The sequence below is a fragment of the Phyllobates terribilis genome, unplaced genomic scaffold (genome assembly GCF_046119375.1).
Source record: "Phyllobates terribilis strain yellow unplaced genomic scaffold, ASM4611937v1 Scaffold_3__8_contigs__length_932513732, whole genome shotgun sequence".
In the NCBI taxonomy this organism is placed as follows: Eukaryota; Metazoa; Chordata; class Amphibia; order Anura; family Dendrobatidae; genus Phyllobates; species Phyllobates terribilis.
The window spans coordinates 62844540-62865564 of record NW_027362763.1 but is presented as its reverse complement, the minus strand read 5'-3'; the positions used below and the strand labels follow the sequence as shown (position 1 = coordinate 62865564).

General features: G+C 38.0%; 1 protein-coding gene and 1 long non-coding RNA gene across 4 annotated transcripts in view; both read right to left on the bottom strand.

Annotated features, from left to right (window-relative positions):
* The window catches only part of SUPT3H (SPT3 homolog, SAGA and STAGA complex component), a 633482-nt gene that overhangs the window by 410611 nt on the left and 201846 nt on the right, over positions 1-21025 (bottom strand). The gene's annotated exons all lie outside the window — the stretch shown is intronic.
* LOC141258803 (uncharacterized) overlaps positions 1684-21025 on the bottom strand; it is a 124053-nt gene continuing 104711 nt past the window's right edge. The window contains exon 3 of the long non-coding RNA XR_012318337.1: positions 1684-3428. This is a non-coding gene — a long non-coding RNA (uncharacterized lncRNA). The remainder of the gene's footprint in view (positions 3429-21025) is intronic.

Here is a 21025-nt window from a genome sequence, read left to right as displayed (position 1 = left end):
TCCCGGCACAGTGGACATACAGGACAGCCAATGTCCAAAGAAACAAGGCTAAATGGATCTCACAGGCTCACAGGATCGATGGAGGTATCAGAAATCGGACGTCCACCAATGGAGATACTATGCCAAAACAGAAAACACAACTTGAGAAGATGGAAAGTTCCCCTGTAAATATAATTATGAGGCTGTATATTGTACATTGGTGACCACTGAGAAATTGCAGGCAGGTTAGAAAGTAGAGTTGCCGATGCAACCGTACGATGTCCGGCGAGTGTTATACATGTGACCTATTAGTTAAAAAAAGGGCCATTGCCCAATACTTGATGGGAATCATACAACTGCCTTAGCCACTCCACTTCCCAGTACAGGTGTAGATAGATCTCTATAGTCAATGTCAGATCAGGAAGGAAAGTATCACTGAGGAGTCAGATTACAGCACCATAATAAAATGTATGGGGACGAGAGGAGCAGAGTGAGAAGCAAAGTAAAATAAAGAGGCCGAGAGATAGACAGATCTGTGCTGCTGCTTTATACTAATTAGTTATTTCAAGCCCACAGCTGGATTCACAGCTACATTGTTCTGTAATGCCGTATGATGTTGTCCATGTTGTGGTTGTTACATATACAGGAGAGCAGGAATCCCTCATTTCTGTGTGTGGGGAGTCATCAGAGCTACTAGCCTCATCCTACTAGCTCAAGGACAACTGAATATTAGAGATAGTCTGGAGAGGGGAAAACTTGAAGAAATGCAAGATATAAGTCATATAATGACCATAAAAAGTATGACAACTTATTCTAAAAAGTCACCTGAAAATGAAGTTACACTTTATACACCATTAAGTCAATGCATTACAATTGCGTACCTAATATCGTGTAGGTGCCGCTTGTTTGGCCCAAAAAAAGTCTGATCTATCAAGTCAACGATTCCACAGGACCTCTGAAGGTGCCCACCATTAACTTACTTTGTAATTTGTGATACTGTAGCTATTTTGTGGGAACAAATGAGACGAGCCAGCCGTTGACCGCCACATGGGCAGCTCATGATTGTCACCAGTTCACTGGTTTTCCTTCCTTTGACCACTTTCGTTGGAACCAGGCCTGTGGAGTCGGTAAGCCAATTCTCCGACTCCGACTTCACAGCCCGGCCTCACTACTCAGCGTGTACATAAAGTGCAGCGCAGATTCATCTCAACTAAAAGCCGAGATCCTTAGATCAGGAACAGAACAGACATTTATAGGACATTCAACAATCCCAAATTCTTATGAAAAAATTAACAGCACATCCTGCATTGCACTACTGTACCCAATTTATTATATAATTTTAGGAGTCGGAGTCTGTTCATTTTATACCGACTCCAACTCCGACTCCACGACTCAGACTCCACAGCCCTGCTTGCGACTAACACCTGTATACTAGGAACATGCTGGAACTGCGCTGAAACACTTGTAATTGAAATAATGGCCTCCTGTGCCCTCTTGGCATGAGTTATTTTAAACATTTTGCTATGGTTAGATGTACAACACCAAAGCATCAAGCAAAAATTAACTACACGGCCAAAGTTAAAAATTGCGAAACTTTATTGAAATAAATATGAAAAAACAATATAAACATGATAAAAACCACCACAGATGTGAAAAATCAGTGGGTAAACCTGGACATACAAAAATATAAGCGATAATCACAGAATTAATGCAAAAAAAGGTAAGTATAAGAAGTTAAAGTGTATTCACATATAATGGTCCGTCATGTGTTTTACTTTCACTACAGATACATGTATCACATCCAGCTTGTTACCATGTACCGGGGAGGTCGTATACACTTATAATTACACATCAGTGTATATGTAGTATATACTAAAATAAAACCAACTGAAAATTATTAACCCCATAATAGGAATATATTTAGTTATTACACCCTGTATCCCCATGATAACAGCACATATATCAGTAGATGGTTAATACAACATATTAATGACAGTCCAACACTACCTAAAGTGAATATATCATATTTACCAAGGGACGTATATGTCTGAGGTCCAGGCACCCACCACACCCGACGCGCGTTTCACTAATTTTTCATGTCTGTGGTGGTTTCTATGTTTTTCTCATGTCTATATTGATATTTTATATACAGTATATTTCAATAAAGTTTCACAAGTTTTAACTTTGGCCGTGTAGTTAATTTTTGCTTGATGCTTTGGTGTTGCTGGTCTTTGGACCTATGGGATTCATTTCAATTTGTGTTTAATGTTTAGACGTAGCCAAACCTCCCAAATATTGAGACTATAGATTTAGAAGAATGCGTCTATTCGAAACATTATAGGCATATCCATGGGAAAACAAAATCAAATCCTGGCTAGTGATGAGCAAATAAATTTGCAGGACCCTTGTCCAGTGGTCTGGTCAGTATTCCATAGTTGCCGGATGGGAGCCCACCAAGCCACCTCCAACATCTGCGAATCCTCTTTTGATTAGCCAGATTGATACAAGGTCGTGTGTGTGTCCCACCACAACAATGACGTCGTACCAGGCCAGCTAATCAAAAGAGGATCTGGGGATGCCGGCAGGTAGAAGGTGGTTCGCAGGGCTCCCGTCCCATCAAGCAACCATGGAATACTAACGTGCCGCTGAGTCGCAGTCCTGGATCGATTTGCTTATCTCTAATGCTGGCCTTAGACAAGTGGTGGTCTTAAAAAAAACACAACATTTTAAAGACATCTTTACTTTATTTTTAGTTTGTCTATGTGACTTGAATCTACTTGTTCTATGTTCACAGAAGAAATGATGATCTCTGATGAAGCCAAGCCTGTGGCATCATATACTGAGCTGGAAGAAGAATTTCATGAGCCATTTTTAGTGAAGAACACAATGAATAATCATCAGTTCTGTGTCCACTGGTCCAAGCATAATAACCCAATCAATACCAGCTATTAGTAAAAATGAGGAGAATGATTATAAAACAACCTAATTGCACAATTCAGTAATGGAGCCCTGGGGTTTTCCAATCTTCTGATGCAGACTGAGCAATCTGAACATCTCCACTTTTTGTAATTGCTGACATTATATTACTCAGTGCACACTCATTACTTCTAGAAGATCGGTCCATGTCCTGGACGGTTGGATAGGATGACGGCATTTCCAATGAGTATCCCAATTTTTTATATTTAAGCAAAATGAGAATAATGGAAAAAAAACTGGTTAGTTTTATGTAAAATAATATTATATTGTCTGGGGCAAAAAGCTGCATGTGCCAAATAGTGTCCAGACGTTTGTATGTGGAGGACTCCAGTACGTTCATTTTTGCAATGTTTTCTTGGCCATTCAAACATCCATCTTTTTCACCATTTGAGCTTACGAGAATAAAATCAACCACTTTCCATTAATGCACTGCATCCGATTCTCTGCTGTTTATGGTCCGTGTGTCCATTTTTCTAATATGCAAAGAAAGAAAAAATGTTTTTCAAACTTTTTTTGCCCATTACATAGTTGAAAAAAAAACGGACAATAGATTGTACATATATATGGCATCTGAGTGTGAGCTCCTCTAGCTCCTCCGCTCCATAGAATGTCTGTGTTCCTCTAGCTCCTCCGCTCCATAGAATGTCTGTGTTCCTCTAGCTCCTCCGCTCCATAGAATGTCTGTGTTCCTCTAGCTCCTCCCCTCTATAGAAATAGAATGTCTGTGTTCCTCTAGCTCCTCCGCTCCATAGAATGTCTGTGTTCCTCTAGCTCCTCCGCTCCATAGAATGTCTGTGTTCCTCTAGCTCCTCCCCTCCATAGAATGTCTGTGTTCCTCTAGCTCCTCCGCTCCATAGAATGTCTGTGTTCCTCTAGCTCCTCCGCTCCATAGAATGTCTGTGTTCCTCTAGCTCCTCCGCTCCATAGAATGTCTGTGTTCCTCTAGCTCCTCCCCTCCATAGAATGTCTGTGTTCCTCTAGCTCCTCCGCTCCATAGAATGTCTGTGTTCCTCTAGCTCTTCCCCTCCATAGAATGTCTGTGTTCCCCTGGCTCCTCCCCTCCATAGAATGTCTGTGCTCCTGTAGCTCCTCCCCTCCATAGAATGTATGTGTTCCTCTAGCTCCTCCCCTCTATAAAATGTCTGTGTTCCTCTGGCTCCTCCCCTCCATAGAATGTCTGTGTTCCTTTAGCTCCTCCTCTCCATAGAATGTCTGTGTTCCTTTAGCTCCTCCCCTCCATAGAATGTCAGTGTTCCTGTAGCGCCTCCCCTCTATAGAATGTCCGTGTTCCTCTAGCTCCTCCCCTCCATAGAATGTTCGTGTTCCTCTAGCTCCTCCCCTCCATAGAATGTTCGTGTTCCTCTAGCTCCTCCCCTCCATAGAATGTTCGTGTTCCTCTAGCTCCTCCCCTCCATAGAATGTCTGTGTTCCTCTAGCTCCTCCCCTCCATAGAATGTCTGTGCTCCTCTAGCTCCTCCCCTCCATAGAATGTCCGTGTTCCTGTAGCTCCTCCCCTCCATAGAATGTGTCTGTCTGTCTCTAGCTCCTCCCCTCCATAGAGTGTCTGTTCCTCTAGCTCCTCCCCTCCATAGAATGTCTGTGTTCACTTAGCTCCTCCCCTCAACAGAATGTCTGTGTTCTTCTAGCTCCTGAATGAGTTGGATAATTTTGGCAAGTTTGAGCTGTAAAAAATTTGATGTCTTTGTTTTTTTAGGGATTTTGTTTGTAATCGGTCAAAGAAAAAAACAGACATTATGGGTACATAATCTTTCCTTGAAAAACATGAATAGATCACGTGTGTGAAAAACAAACTTGTGAAACTTAGACGTCAGTTTTTGTCATATGTGATCTATTCATGTTTTTATGGATAGATCAAGTATCCATTACAGGTTATCTGTATGGTTTTTTGTAGACCATCGATCCACAGAGAAAAACAGACAAATGTCTGATTTAGATCAAATTTGCAGATCAAGATTGCCCATGCAAGTCAATGGATCCATGAATAATAGTGTACAGCGCTCCAATGTTACCCGTGCTGAATCCTAGTACTGGCCATTTTTTCACAGCCTACTAAGAGAGGAGTGACTCGATTTGCAGGACACATGTCCAGTAGACATGCTAGCATCATGTGAGACCATTGAACCGCCGGCTACCTGCCATCATAGGTGGATCCTATTTTGATTAGCCGGCTGGGCCTAAAATCATTGTTGTGACGTAAAGCACAAGCGAAGTTACGCCAGATCGGCTAATCAAAATTGATGACGTCATGTAGGTGGTAGATCACAGAACTCCTATCCAGGGGCCATGGAAAACTGACCTGTTTGCTGGACCAAATCTCATCTCTACTGTCTAATGCTATGAGAAGCTTGGAAACCTTCTTTATTCTTTCGCATACTAGAAAATGGATAGAGAACTGAAAAATTTATGAAAATTAGATCCAACACCCTAATGAAAAATGGTCTTTATTTTAATTTTATACCCCAAAAAATAGCTATCTGGCTGAGGCCTAAAATCATTAGATGGGTTGTTCCCTTTCAGTAAGTGAACCTCCCCATCTACGAGCCATTATAAACAAATTGCGCTGTACTCACCTTCCCTGGGTCCACCGGTGAGTCTTCGTAGCTACTGCTTGTGGCTGGCATTGGTTATGGTAAGGACATCACATCAACAGTTCGACAGCCAATAAGTGCACTCAGCAGCTCTGAAGGAGGCGCTCTGTTTACACTGGTGGAGCCACCGAGATCACTGATTGGCTCCAGCAGTGCTACAGTGACCTCAGGACAACTAGCAGCAGAATGTCAGACACCGTAAGTATCGGCAGAGTCTTGCCAGTGGGTCCGAGAAAGGCGAGTACAGCATGGTTTGCGTCATAAAAACCTGAAGCCAGGGATCAACATTTACTTTTAAAAAAAAAGACTATTTCTATTACAAGGCAATTCTATAATATTGGTACAATGTACTTTTGTTAAGGGGACTGCAATCTGTGCATCAAAATTAACTTCATCCGGTAAAATAAAAATGCAATTTTTTTTTCACTTATATAAAAGGCCAAGAGTTTTACAAAGTTGTCCAACAGCAAAATAAGTATAATGTAAAGAATTTTATAAAGAATTATAAAATTATAATGCTTCACTGCTTGGACCTCCATTTATGATGTGTAATCTGAGGGGGAACCCTGACAGCAATTTTACTGCAGTGCCTCCACAGGAGTCATGAGGAATTACACAGTTCTCGTTGAAATTAATTGATCTTTCAATGTAAATTGTAGAAGCGCTTAGTTCTTCAAAAAGTGACTTTTTGTAGTCGCTCTTTGCACAACTCTAGTGCCCTGTTCAAGACCCTCATCTCTCAGCAAGAGCAAAACGATTTGGAGGACATCACTGGAGTAGCGGCAGAGAGCTTGTGATGGAGCAGCGGTGGTAACCGCTCAAGCCTGTTCTCTTTTACCATTTCTAGCCTGTGAAACAAAAATTTTAAACCAGAAAACTATTTTAAAAAGCTGCCAAAAAGGACATAAAATAGTGAGGAAAACTAAATTTGACTCATGAAGTGCTCTAGTTATTTTATTGTAGTTTATACATCAATAGTACACAAGAAGATACCGTATTTTTTGGATTATAACACGCACTTTTTTTCCCCCAAATTTGGGGGGAAAATGGGAATGCGTCTTACAATTTGAAGTGTAGCGGAGCGGGGTCCCAAGGTCGCTGCTGCAGGAAGCTTCTGCCTTCCGGCAGAGGCAGGAGTCGCTAGATGGCTGCAGGCCCCTTGCTTGTAGTAGGAGGTGTTCGGTGGCGCAGGGGCTCAGTCGACATTTTGTAAAAGCCGGAACCCCGCACCTTTCATATTCTTCTATGTGGTAGACTCAGGGAAAATAGCCCCCGCAGGCAGCACATGCTCAGATTGAGATCTTGGCTCCCAAGATCTCAATTGCGCATGCATCGCCTCCGGCAGCCATTTTCCTGGAGCCCACCGCATTAGAAAGTATGGAAGGTGCGGGGCTCCAGCTTTCACAAAATGTCAACGGAGCCCCAGCGCCACCGAACACCTCCTACTACAAGCAAGGGGCCTGCAGCCATTTCCTGACTCCTGCCTCTGCCGGAAGGCAGAAGCTTCCTGCAGCAGCAATCTCCCGACTCCTGCCTCCAAACACCCCGTCCTGCCTCGACCCTGTCACCTAGGACCCCGCTCCACCAACGCCTCGGCCCCCCAGGTAAGCTGATTATAACACGCACCGGTTTATAAAAAAACATTTTTTTTCTATTCTCCTCCCCAAAATTTGGGGCGCGTCTTATAAACAAGTGTGTCTTATAATCCGCAAAATACGGTAAGTAGAGTAAACAGCTTCTTTCTTCTCCTGGATTCACCTTTAACTCTCAATTTGGGGGTAAAATCTGCATTCAGTGAAGACAGACTTTCACCATTACGGAGATAGCAGATGGTGCTTTTAACATTTTATTAGGAGTGGAAAGTGAGAAGCTAGAGGAACACAGACATTCTATGGAGGGGAGGAGCTAGAGGAACACTGACATTCAATGGAGGGGAGGAGCTAGAGGAACACTGACATTCAATGGAGGGGAGGAGCTAGAGGAACACTGACATTCAATGGAGGGGAGGAGCGAGAAACAGAGATATTCTATGGAGGGGAGGAGCTAGAGGAACACAAACATTCTATGGAGGGGAGGAGCTAGAGGAACACAAACATTCTATGGAGGGGAGGAGCTAGAGGAACACAAACATTCTATGGAGTGAAGGAGCCAGAGGAACACAGACATTCTATGGAGGGGAGGAGCTAGAGGAACACAGACATTCTATGGAGAGGAGCTAGAGGAACACAAACATTCTATGGAGGGGAGGAGCTAGAGGAACACAGACATTCTATGGAGGGGAGGAGCTAGAGGAACACAGACATTCTATGGAGGGGAGGAGCTAGAGGAACACAGACATTCTATGGAGGGGAGGAGCTAGAGGAACACAGACATTCTGCTGCACGATCTCCTCTGAAATGATAGTTCCAGTTCTCCATAGAACTTTTATGAGCACCAAGTGTCATCTCATATCGCGGTAGTAGGAAAATTTGTATTCACCAAAGACAGCTTTTACCTGGGAAATGAAAATTTTGAAAATCAAAGATCAATCCAGGAGGAGAAATAAAATAAAATGATTGTTCCTCTTTAAATACCTAATTAAAAAAAATATATATATATATTTTTTTAAAGCAGTCAAACAGGAATTACCTCGACTGGCATTTCAACATATATGTAGAGTTTTGTTTCATCGCACATGTGGATTAGACACAAGCTTGTGGGTTCGCTGTACTGAAAAGCTTTACAGAAAGTGTTCACCATTAATTCTTCCCTCAAACCCTGCACCACAGAAGCGCTCAGTCATTCAAGGTTACAACTTTGCCAAGAATCTTAAAATTAGGTGATAATAGGAGCAGTTTTGGGGATTTAAAAAAAAAAAACTTGTTATAATTACGAGATATTCCATTTTTTTTTTGCCGGTATGATTAAATGAATCATGAAGAAATATGAGAAATATGTACAGCAAAACCCTAATGATGGGCACATCAAAGAGCCACGATTTACTGCCCAAGATGGCATAGGATAAAAAAAAATATTTAATGTGCCTCCAGATGCCTACCACAGTGTAACTGCATTGCCGCGGTACGCTCATCCAGCACCAGATATTACTAAACGATTTACAACATGTACAGAGAAGCCGGGGCTTTCTGCAATTAAACAGAAGCTGCCATGTGGAGAATATTAAGAGTCCTTTTCACTCGGTAGCATCTCATGTAAAAGACTAAAAGAGTCTATTCCTCCATAGAACACAGGCTCCTTTCATGTAACATTCATTTATCTGAGGGGTGAAGAAAGATGTGTGGTCTCCACAAAGATCTTCAAAGCCGGTGTGAAAACTCAATCACCTTTAAAAGGGGTCTAGCTCACCCATGTAACACATTGCCTGGTTTTACCCCCAAAAAAACGGATGATTAGAAGAGAAAAAAAAAACTATAGCAAAGCAAAACGTATGCAGATTAAACGAAACAAGCTTAGCCGAAACTTAGCATACGTGAAACTCTAAAAAATTCTATTCTAAAAAAAAAATAAAAAAAATAAAAAAATTCTCTTCCGTTTTAGAAAATGAATTTAACCTGTGCGAAATTAATTAAATTACATCAAAACCAACTTAAAAATTGTGTTTTCGGACTTTTACCTAAATATTAAAATACAAAAGAAATTAAAAAATATATATATTGTAACTTATTTTACTTAAAGAAATTTTAAAGCAGGTCTCTTTGCAAAAAAAAAACATGAAAAAAAAATGTATATAAGGTTAAAATTGAGAAATATATACCATTACTAAGTTGGTTAATATCAGTTAAGCACAAGGGCAAATTAGGCAAATTTGTGGAGAAATTGGCCAAAATTAGTATGTCTAATTTAACGGATTTTCATCGATCAAAATGAAATGCTTGTTTTTTTTATTTGTTAAATCAGATGTAAGGTTCCTCCTACAAACCTTTTTTTTTTTTAAATGGAGAGAAATTAAATAAAGAAAATTACATTAAAAGAAAAAACTAAAATTTTCGTAGCAGTTAATGTCTCAAATTAATCTAAACTGTTCAAGGGTGGTTTGGTAAATGTGCAACTAACAAACAGTATTTAATAAAATTCCATTTGAAACATTTACTTTCATAATATATATATAAAAATTCTATATATATTTTTATATATATATTTATTTATGTATTCTTAACCTTTTCATATTTTACTAGTTTTCTTGTAGGATTACCACAATCTAAGAAATATCTTATAAAAAAAGTTAAAAAAAAATTTTTTTAAAAAAAGGTATGATGAAAAACAGACTAATACAGTATCCTGGATTGTATCGTTACAGAGCACTTTCAAGCTAATTACTATAGCATGCTTATCGAGAGTAACCTGAGGGTTTAGCCTTTGAAAGACAGACAAATTACATGCAGCCCTTCCTTGTCAGTGACTGCTTGGGAGAGCCCTGCAGCTCGGAAGAAAATCATGTAACAAGAGCAAATAATTAAGTACGTCTTGTACGGTCTACTGTACAAATGACAGAACACATGTTCATCAGTAAGAATCCGGTGGCTGGACGGATTACCATTCAGGAGAATCCATCACTTTGCCATGTTTATCTGGGGATGAACACACACTCACTCCCCGATGTTACATGATCTTCTTGAGTAGACATTGTTTAAGTGTCTAGTTCCCGGTAGACATTGGCTTGATTGAATAATGCAGCGTTTTATCCCCTTGAGTTTTCTAATATTCCCATTAGTCCTCTTAAATCCAAGCTAAATATACTCAACGTAACCAATCTTTCCATGTCGCTCGCACCTGAAAAACCACTAATTATTTTTCTTACTCCGAGCTGTTCTTTGGTAAGACTTGTAGGCCTCTCAAGGGCCGGAGGAGTTAGCTATGAATCAGTAAGACTAACAATCCTGGATCTTCCATGGCAGGAGGACTTAATTATGGGTTTGAAAAGGATGAGTTATGGGAAATGCAAAAAATAATAAAAAAAAACTCAAAAGCAATGTCATTGTAGTGAAAAAATATATATATATATATATGAATAAAAAAATAGATGTATAAATACTCTTGATTATATTCTTGAAAAAAAAAAGGACTTCTCGTAAGCTACATGGGACTTTTCAAATGTGTAAGTATTTCATTTGGGTGGACTAACAACTCAATGGAATTAAGACTTACATTGTAATTCCTCCCACTTTTTTGTGGTTCAACAATTAGGGTTATGTTCAAACTATGTCTATTTTTGGCGGTCAAAAACGTCAAGTTTTTCAAGAGGAAACCACTTCAGTTAATCTCAGATTTTTTTTTATTCTGAAGTCCTTTGTTAACATTTCTTGAAGTGTTCAGATAATGTTTTTCCTTGGTGTTTTCTGGAAACTTTATTTTTTTTTTAAAAAAAATTGTGGGTAATTTTCTAACGTTTTTTGGACTTTTGAAGCAAAATCACAAAACGCTCAAAAAGACGTCCAGTCATTTTCTGTTTTTCTTTAACCTTCCAATTGACATATTATAATGTAAAGCGTGCCATCCTAGTGAAATTATTATTTATTATGCTTACTTATATAGTGCCATCATATTCCACAGCGCTGTCCAGACACCATCACTCTCCTCATTGGGGCTCACAATCTACGATCCCTATCAGTTTTTGGAGTGTGAGAGGAAACCAGAGTATCCAGAGAAGACCCACACAAACATGGGGAGAACATACAAACTCAGACATGTCGCTTGTTTTATAAGCTTAGCGTTTTTGAAAGACTGAAGTGTATAAAAGATGCTCAAAAGCCTGAAAATATTAACAGCAAGTGTTTTTTCCATATAAATAAGAACATTTTTAAGTGTTTTGTGAGCACTTTTCTGACATTTTTAGGAGCAGAACCGCTCAAAAAAACACCCAAAAAAAATGTAGCGTGAACACACTCTTACTCCTACATCTTCTCCCTTACACATCTATAATTGATAAGAAACTTGACTTTGGTAAAGGTCTCAATTTTCTCGAGAAATATTCACAAATATCAGAACGTGCAAACAAAGATCTACACAGGATGGATTTCAAAAGACACATATTTTAGACCTCGCAAATTATGCTTTTGAGAGATTTTGGCGACATCTTGGGATATGTTGAGCCAAGAACAAAGGTAAGGAATGACATCTGTATAAAAGTTGAGCGCTCAAAAACTTACAGCTGCATGAATGATTTTATGTTCCCATTAGCAAAGGGTCTGTCGAAAAAAAAGGAACCTGTTCAACTTGAATGTATGTTTAGGGTTGAACTATCCTACCAGAAGATCCACTAGTGGATTCAATCTCTCGCGCAACAATCCATGTACAACAACTGCAACTACATAAAGTTTGTAAACCGAGTAATACCGGCAGGTGTGGTAATTCTTTTCTCCAATTGGCTTCCTGTAACATTGAACCACGGATGTCTTCCAGACAATGAAAATTAAAATTCCGATCTCCACTAAGGTCAGGTAGAAATGGAAATTATTAATGTGCATCCAGATTGCTGGAAAGAGAACCCTTGACTGGCACAGTTCTTCTCCTTAAGCACAAAAAAACATTTTATTTTCTGAAAGCCTATGCAAGCCTCAAGCAATACTTCTAAACTCCACCTCCGAGTGTCATACGATAATGATACTTTAAAGTCAAAAAATCTTTTGCACCTTGAAACTCAGAAGAAATGGAAAAATGGACATTTAGGACGATGAGGGAGATCCACATAGGATAATGACTTTTCGCAATAGTAGCTTCAAAAAAAGACTCAATCTGAACGAACCATTTTAAAACTTCCAATAATATGCGGATTTCAAAATGCATGGTTTGTCCTGTCAAAAAACTGCACTTTTTTTTTTTATCAATGATTATGGGCTCCAAGCTGCATATTTCTACATGGGCTTCGGATTCACTACATGACAGGCTATCCTGCTCCAGGCAGAGTCAAATTCTACAAAAATTCCGCAAAGTTGAGCAGGTCTTTTTTTCCTTTTTCATAAGTGTCTTTTTATTTTTTTCTCGGATTATCTAAAGTTATTTCTTTCACATAAACATATTCTCAAAAAAAAAAGCAAACACTAAGCAAAGCACATCACTACTAAGAGTAAAAAAAAAGCAAACACTAAGCAAAGCACATCACTACTAAGAGTAAAAAAAAAAAGCAAACACTAAGCAAAGCACATCACTACTAAGAGTAAAAAAAAAGCAAACACTAAGCAAAGCACATCACTACTAAGAGTAAAAAAAAAGCAAACACTAAGCAAAGCACATCACTACTAAGAGTAAAAAAAAAAGCAAACACTAAGCAAAGCACATCACTACTAAGAGTAAAAAAAAAGCAAACACTAAGCAAAGCACATCACTACTAAGAGTAAAAAAAAAGCAAACACTAAGCAAAGCACATCACTACTAAGAGTAAAAAAAAAGCAAACACTAAGCAAAGCACATCACTACTAAGAGTAAAAAAAAAGCAAACACTAAGCAAAGCACATCACTACTAAGAGTAAAAAAAAGCAAACACTAAGCAAAGCACATCACTACTAAGAGTAAAAAAAAAGCAAACACTAAGCAAAGCACATCACTACTAAGAGTAAAAAAAAGCAAACACTAAGCAAAGCACATCACTACTAAGAGTAAAAAAAAGCAAACACTAAGCAAAGCACATCACTACTAAGAGTAAAAAAAAGCAAACACTTAGCAAAGCACATCACTACTAAGAGTAAAAAAAAAAGCAAACACTAAGCAAAGCACAACACTACTAGAGAGATACAAAAAAAGCACCTAACACTAAGCAAAGCACAACACTACTACGAGTAAAAAAAAAGCAAACACTAACACTAAGCAAAGCACATCACTACTAAGAGTAAAAAAAAAAAGCAAACACTAAGCAAAGCACATCACTACTAAGAGTAAAAAAAAAAGCAAACACTAAGCAAAGCACTCACTACTAAGAGTAAAAAAAAGCAAACACTAAGCAAAGCACATCACTACTAAGAGTAAAAAAAAAAGCAAACCACTAAGCAAAGCACATCACTACTAAGAGTAAAAAAAAAGCAAACACTAAGCAACAAAGCACATCCACTACTAAGAGTAAAAAAAAAAGCAAACACTAAGCAAAGCACATCACTACTAAGAGTAAAAAAAAAGCAAACACTAAGCAAAGCACATCACTACTAAGAGTAAAAAAAGCAAACACTAATCAAAGCACATCACTACTAAGAGTAAAAAAAAAAGCAAACACTAAGCAAAGCACATCACTACTAAGAGTAAAAAAAAAAGCAAACACTAAGCAAAGCACATCAACTACTAAGAGTAAAAAAAAGCAAACACTAAGCAAAGCACATCACTACTAAGAGTAAAAAAAAAGCAAACACTAAGCAAAGCACATCACTACTAAGAGTAAAAAAAAAGCAACACTAAGCAAAGCACATCACTACTAAGAGTAAAAAAAAAGCAAACACTAAGCAAAGCACATCACTACTAAGAGTAAAAAAAAAAGCAAACACTAAGCAAAGCACATCAACTACTAAGAGTAAAAAAAAAGCAAACACTAAGCAAAGCACATCACTACTAAGAGTAAAAAAAAAGCAAACACTAAGCAAAGCACATCACTACTAAGAGTAAAAAAAAGTAAACACTAAGCAAAGCACATCACTACTAAGAGTAAAAAAAAAAGCAAACACTAAGCAAAGCACATCACTACTAAGAGTAAAAAAAAAGCAAACACTAAGCAAAGCACATCACTACTAAGAGTAAAAAAAAGCAAACACTAAAGCAAAGCACATCACACTAGAGTAAAAAAAAAAGCAAACACTAAGCAAAGCACATCACTACTAAGAGTAAAAAAAAAGCAAACACTAAGCAAAGCACATCACTACTAAGAGTAAAAAAAAAGCAAACACTAAGCAAAGCACATCACTACTAAGAGTAAAAAAAGTAAACACTAATCAAAGCACATCACTACTAAGAGTAAAAAAAAGCAAACACTAAGCAAAGCACATCACTACTAAGAGTAAAAAAAAAAGCAAACACTAAGCAAAAGCACATCACTACTAAGAGTAAAAAAAAGCAAACACTAAGCAAAGCACATCACTACTAAGAGTAAAAAAAAAGCAAACACTAAGCAAAGCACATCACTACTAAGAGTAAAAAAAAGCAAACACTAAGCAAAGCACATCACTACTAAGAGTAAAAAAAAAAGCAAACACTAAGCAAAGCACATCACTACTAAGAGTAAAAAAAAAAGCAAACACTAAGCAAAGCACATCACTACTAAGAGTAAAAAAAAAGCAAACACTAAGCAAAGCACATCACTACTAAGAGTAAAAAAAAACAAACACTAAGCAAAGCACATCACTACTAAGAGTAAAAAAAAAGCAAACACTAAGCAAAGCACATCACTACTAAGAGTAAAAAAAGTAAACACTAATCAAAGCACATCACTACTAAGAGTAAAAAAAAAAGCAAACACTAAGCAAAGCACATCACTACTAAGAGTAAAAAAAAAAGCAAACACTAAGCAAAGCACATCACTACTAAGAGTAAAAAAAAGCAAACACTAAGCAAAGCACATCACTACTAAGAGTAAAAAAAAAAGCAAACACTAAGCAAAGCACATCACTACTAAGAGTAAAAAAAAGCAAACACTAAGCAAAGCACATCACTACTAAGTAAAAAAAAAGCAAACACTAAGCAAAGCACATCACTACTAAGAGTAAAAAAAAAGCAAACACTAAGCAAAGCACATCACTACTAAGAGTAAAAAAAAAGCAAACACTAAGCAAAGCACATCACTACTAAGAGTAAAAAAAAAAGCAAACACTAAGCAAAGCACATCACTACTAAGAGTAAAAAAAAAGCAAACACTAAGCAAAGCACATCACTACTAAGAGTAAAAAAAAAGCAAACACTAAGCAAAGCACATCACTACTAAGAGTAAAAAAAAAGAAAACACTAAGCAAAGCACATCACTACTAAGAGTAAAAAAAAAAAGCAAACACTAAGCAAAGCACATCACTACTAAGAGTAAAAAAAAAGCAACACTAAGCAAAGCACATCACTACTAAGAGTAAAAAAAAAAAGCAAACACTAAGCAAAGCACATCACTACTAAGAGTAAAAAAAAAGCAAACACTAAGCAAAGCACATCACTACTAAGAGTAAAAAAAAGAAACACTAAGCAAAGCACATCACTACTAAGAGTAAAAAAAAAAAGCAAACACTAAGCAAAGCACATCACTACTAAGAGTAAAAAAAAAAGCAAACACTAAGCAAAGCACATCACTACTAAGAGTAAAAAAAAAAGCAAACACTAAGCAAAGCACATCACTACTAAGAGTAAAAAAAAAGCAAACACTAAGCAAAGCACATCACTACTAAGAGTAAAAAAAAAAAGCAAACACTAAGCAAAGCACATCACTACTAAGAGTAAAAAAAAAGCAAACACTAAGCAAAGCACATCACTACTAAGAGTAAAAAAAAAGCAAACACTAAGCAAAGCACATCACTACTAAAATAATCAACTTATTTCCATCTGTTGGAGACAGACTACAGAACAGAAAATTGTAGGTTTTACCAACAAAAAAATAAACTATTTGAATGTAGTACAGATTACAGAAAGGCCTCATATAATATTTGTGTGCCAGAGTTATAAGATATCATTTAGGACATAATATTATAAAAAAGGACAGTATAAAAGATCTCATTTACACCCAGGAATACCATTGAAAAATTATATCAGAAATTAATCATGTCATTTTCTAAAATAAGTATCGTTCCAAGTAAAAGTCAACTCAAAAGACAATTTTTTTTGGGATACTATTGATATTATGTCATAAGGGCAGTCTTGTTTTCATCAGACTACCAGTTTTAGGTATACTAAGCATATGAACATTATTGCTCGGGACTCTTCTCCAGTAACCCCAACAGAGAGGTACTAGCAACTCTTGTTCTGATGGACTCAAACATGACCATTTGCTGGGGGTGCTGGAACATGACCCAGTGTGATCAGCGGATAGCTCAGGCAACATTCTGAAAGAAGTCTATAAAGAGACACTTTGGACAATCCTTTTTATATCTAAATGGTCATTGGTTTCTCATAAGACGTCCCTTCTTGCATTTTCTGTCATGGAACCTGGTAGAAAATAGAATCTCCTGCAGCTCCACCACAAGAAAAACTAAACGAGTACTTCTATCTCAGAAAAAAATGGTAGATCACTTGGACATACCAACACTTCATGATTGGTGGAGATCTACACTTTGGGCTTTCACCAATCCTGAAAATGAAGGTAGCAGGGCCCATCCATCGTTGAGGCACCTTCATAGTGGCAGCCCAGGGACATGCTGTAAAGTGGAGCTGGAAAGCTTTGTGGCTGGAGGAGCCACTGCAAAGGAAAAGACAGGGACCACCATGCTGAATCAGCGATTCTTCAACCTAAAAAAAGGTCACAGTGGTCGGACCTTCACTGAACGTAGAGTGATATCCAAGCAATGAGATGGAAAACACCCTTGAAACAATAAGTGATAAGCACTTAAATGAAAGTTACGTCCACGAAATGAAAAAAAAATAATCGAATGAGTCCTCCGGAGAGGGGGACAGTCTTAGTTAGATGTATATGTTTTCTACTTTAGACACACATCTAAGACCCAAGTGAAATCCGTAGAGGACATACATTTTGTCACATTGCATGTCCTCCACAGCTAATATATCCAGGAGCCTATGTTCATGGAGAATCCTTGTCTGCAGCAATAAGAGTCTATTACCATGGGCAAATCTTTCAGAAGCTTCAATGTGTCCTCAAGTGCACTGTGATTCTTTATAAAGAGTCCGGAGGGAACTGAAGACTGAACATTTATGATCTACGGATTCCGGTGGCTATCACCACAGAACATCGCAATAAATTAACTAACAAGTATGCCAACTTTCGGAGTTTGAAATCTGGGAACCGGTATATTATTTTGTGTATACATTTTAAAATAGTGAACAATATATAGGGTTTTTTATATTATTATGTTCTCACTTTGACATAATTCAAAAGACACTGTATATCCTCCTGGAGTAAGCCTTGAAACTCCTCTGGTATCCAATTTTAGAGATAAAGAGGTTGTACATCTCATACATACATGTGGATATGCCATAAAATGGAATAGATTTGGGTCAATCAGCTACACGTGACCATACTCAGCAATTTTCAAAACTCCTGGAAACAGCAGAGCATCCATAGCCACCGCATAATTGACGGTGTGCAACAGGACTTTGTTCTTGTGATAGATGCAGGTCCCAGTAATGAGACCTTCATTTATCAAACATTAGTCAATACTGAGATATGATATAAATGTATGAGTTGGGAAAACTCATTTAAACTGTCACTTGTCTTTTCAGAATAAGTCTTGTGGAGGAATAACACTTTCCAGCCATTATATGTATTGCATTTTGCATTTTTCGAAAGTTTTCCCCTTTGCAAATTCTCCCTAATTTTCTGAGCTAGTGGGTAGAGACTACCTGATGATGTCTCTCATACACAGAGAAATGAGTGATTACGGCTACCTTGTCTCTATGCAGAAAATATTCAGAAACAGCATCATGGAGGACATTATACAGCAATACTGAGCAGTTGCGAATTGAACTCTGAGTTAAAAACACTTAATAGATATGGATAGCACAATCTGTCTCTGTGCCTCTTTCATTCTGCTCCTCCCCTCCCCATAGACTTCAATAGGCAGTTGTAATCTGATCCCTCAGTGAGCTGGCAATCTCATCTTTATTTTTTTTATCAAGTCGGATTTTAGCTGTATTTTAGAGTGGATAATGAGTTCAGAAGAAGGGGGGGGTGGCTTATAAGTGGAGAAAGTAGCATATTTCTGTGAAAAGATATAGTACAAAGTTTCTTCTATTCGCTTGTACTCTTGATGTATACAAAGTTTTTTTAAAATGAGAACCTTTAATAAATTTTAATAAGAAGAATTTTTATTTTTATAGCGCCAACATATTCCGCAGCACTTTACAATTTATTTTTTATGAACAATACAATATAAAAGTTTGACCTCAATGTTATAGGGTTTAGAAATAAAAACAACAACTCAGTAACCTCTCGTTCAAGGGGCCATGCCGGTAGTCCATTCCCACAGGAAATAATTCCTGCGAACCACCTCTTACCTACCGGCATCCCGCTCGCCTCTTCTGATTAGTAATCCCGATAAGACTTCATAATACTAAACACAAGAGGAGCTGAAGATGTCGTTTGGTCAAAAGAAGTTCACGGAGCTCTGGTCCGGCAGCCAAGGACTACAAGCGTGGCCACTGAGCTGGGGTCTTGCAAATCTTTTTGATCAAGGCTACCCATTGAGGTCACATTGTCTACCCTCTTCTTGGCCAACGTGGTGCGGGAGGTCTCTTAGCCGAATGTGAACAAATAAGATAAAAGAAAGAAAACAAGTTGCATGCAGCCGGGTATAATTTTATACCATGTTTAATCATTTCTTGCTGCCTTTTATGAATCTATATGGACTGTATTATGGGAAATATAATTCACACATGCTGTTTTTCATTCAAAAGGAAAAATACAGATGCGGCTACAGCGAGCAGCGAGCCAAATCTTCATTCAGATCCAGGATCCATGGACGCCACTGTAATTGAGAGACATTCCCTACCAGATAACTATAGACTTTCATTTTCCTTTCAAATAATAGCTCTTCCGAAAGGGTTCCAAGGAAAACATTCGATGTTCTTTGACTTACAAGCTTATTGCCTTGAGCTGAATTTCCTACAGATTACAGCTCCTTGCTTTCATTTGCCAGAGTACGGTTTATAGACACACATTGCTTAAAGCTTTTAAACATGTAAGCTTGTTTCACAATATTTCCGTTCAAATGGTTTCTGTCTAATGAAACTCAATGTAAAGCAATAAAAAAAATAAAAAAAAAGCACTTTATTTTTAAATTTTTTTTTATGCCGGCTACACTTGGAAGCACCTCTCTGTCGGGTCATAATGGGGAATTGCTTTCATCTTGCACAAGAGGAATTAAGAAATATTAACGTTTCCTAAGGAGATTGGCATAGTCTCATTGAGGCGAGATGTAAAATCTATTAACCTCTCATTATCATGATGATGATGAAGTCATCGGAATCCCGGTCTGTAATTGTGATTTCATGTTCCAGCTGAAAAACATGTGAACGAGGCTTAGTAGCCACAGATTTGTGCTGCTTTATGAGAGTAAAACACATGGTAATGGGTTTGAGCCTTCATACAAGTTTTCTGCTACATTAACAAGTTGATGGGTTACACACACAAAGGGCTATTCCTATCAACTGAGCTTTCATGTACATATTCTATTTAGCTGCTTCCAATAGGTGGCTATAGAGTTCTAGTCTTCTTTCTCTCTGAAGAGACAATTTGCATATATAATTTCCCAGAGGAGCATGCATAACTGAGATGGTGTTTCGGGGTGTTGCCACTCATCAGTGCAAAGTATGAGATCAGGTTTGGCTAGGTTAATGGCACTGGACTAGAGTCTAAGGGCTAACGTTTCTCCTTGTGAAGAGTGACATGTCGAGCCTGGCATGTCGAAGTGAGGAGACTTATAGGCCATGGAATGCTCCACTGGGAAATTAAATATGCAAATTGTCTCTTTAGCGAGGGAGAAGACTTGAACTCTAGCGCCAGCTATTGGAAGCAGCGATCCTAAAAGTCAATATCGACTCCTCAACAAACCTTACAGTCTGACTTAGGATAAATGCCAAACCATAATCTCAATTTGCAGACACGATGTTTCGGGGCGTTGCCTCTAGTCAGTGCAAAGTATGAGATCTGATGCATTGCTTTTAAGTCTCCTCGCTCTGACATGCCAGGCTTGGCTTGTCACTCTCCACAAAGAGAAATGTTACCCCCTTAGACCTCATAGTAACTATCATACATCACAACACTGATAGGGTCACTCCCAATTATATATGGCAACACACATACCTCCTTATAGGCAACATTAAGGAGTATACTGGAGTATGGACACAAATGAAAGTTTAAAATTCTCATATATTTTATTAAATCATAATTAAAACCATCATCACAACAATTAAAAATTAAGCAGGAAACCAATCTCTATCAGCACACAGGATTGTACATGTGGGTCTCAAGTCAAGGCTGCATTTACAGATTTAAAGTAGTCAAAGATAATTAAATTAATAAAGATAAAGTTCATCAATAAATGTATAGTCTCCAAGCAGATCTAAAGTGTCCATTGCCATAAAGTGACAGTGCCAGCAGCCAAGGCAAAGGGCCCAGATTATATACTTTAAGGTAACAGTGCTAGCAGCGATAATGTTTCGTTAAACTGATGCCTAAAAAGTTCCCAACAATGAACTATTGCATATCGCCCGGTCAGTCCGAATGTCCTGGCAAAATCATAGGTAATGAATGGACATAGGCTCACATCAATATCAGACAAAAGCGGACATCAAATTTCACAAAGACAGTGGAGTTAACTACTTACAGCCAAACAACATGAGAA